Source organism: Camelina sativa, unplaced genomic scaffold, assembly GCF_000633955.1.
Source record: "Camelina sativa cultivar DH55 unplaced genomic scaffold, Cs unpScaffold03111, whole genome shotgun sequence".
Taxonomy (NCBI): Eukaryota; Viridiplantae; Streptophyta; class Magnoliopsida; order Brassicales; family Brassicaceae; genus Camelina; species Camelina sativa.
Window position 1 is genome coordinate 1 of NW_010924218.1, and position 895 is coordinate 895.

The following is an 895-nucleotide window of genomic DNA, read 5'->3' on the forward strand; positions in this document are numbered from 1 at the left end:
AAAAAAAAAAACTTGTAAGAACTCTCAAATAAAAATGATGGAAACGATATAAAAATGCATACCTGCCATAGTTGATTGGATTTATACGATATGAGTGAAATAACGCTTTCGAACAATTAATAATTAAATGTAAGTTATCTTCTTTAATTATTTGTACACAAATGTAGAAATAGAGTCACATGTCCAAGCTAGAAAAACAATGTAAGTTGTCGTTTGATTTTATGTACAAAAATAGAAATAGAGGGTCCAAGCCACCAAAACAATGCTGAATTTGAGCTTAAAAAATAGCATGCTCATTAGCAAGAACTCAAGAACTGTATGTTTTTTAAAAACTAATTATTAGTAGATTATACGACCAATGTATTTTTAAAAGTAGAGTTTTCACATATATATACCTGATACTCATGTTACCCTTTGGCCATAGTTGTAGAGTAAATTCGTAAGCACTCTCCAAAATATTAGCATCCTTGATCCCGAAACTCTCGGAGAGATCATTATGAGTTAAATATCCAACAAAAGGTTTCGTCCCCACATTTCTTTGTTTTGTTTCTGTTGGCAATGCGAAAAGCTCTTCCATGGCCTCTAAAAGCGACTCCTGATGCTCCATTGACACTTGATCACATTGTGCTTCGAAACAACCGTATTCTTCTAGAGCTTTACGCACATCACTCCTCACTTTAACCCTCTTTGAGCTTCCTGGTTTTAGGGTTTGCAGGTCCGAGAGACAGATGACTGGAAGTTTAGGACTGCATGAATTCATTTTCTTCTTTCTTTTTTTGGTGCAAACGAAATATATTGCAGATGTTAGATTTAGCAATAGATACAAAGAAAAAAAAAACAATCAAAACCTCATAAGAAACTTACCTTTGGAACAATTCAGTTGGTTTTTTTTTTT

At 33.2% G+C, this 895-nt stretch overlaps 1 long non-coding RNA gene across 1 annotated transcript; it reads right to left on the minus strand.

Moving 5' to 3' along the window:
• Positions 1-705: 705 nt before the first annotated feature.
• Positions 706-895, minus strand: LOC104774487. Its single transcript, XR_765361.1, has 2 exons — positions 865-895; positions 706-770 (listed from the first exon to the last, which is right to left on the minus strand). It is a non-coding gene; the product is annotated as an uncharacterized LOC104774487 (long non-coding RNA).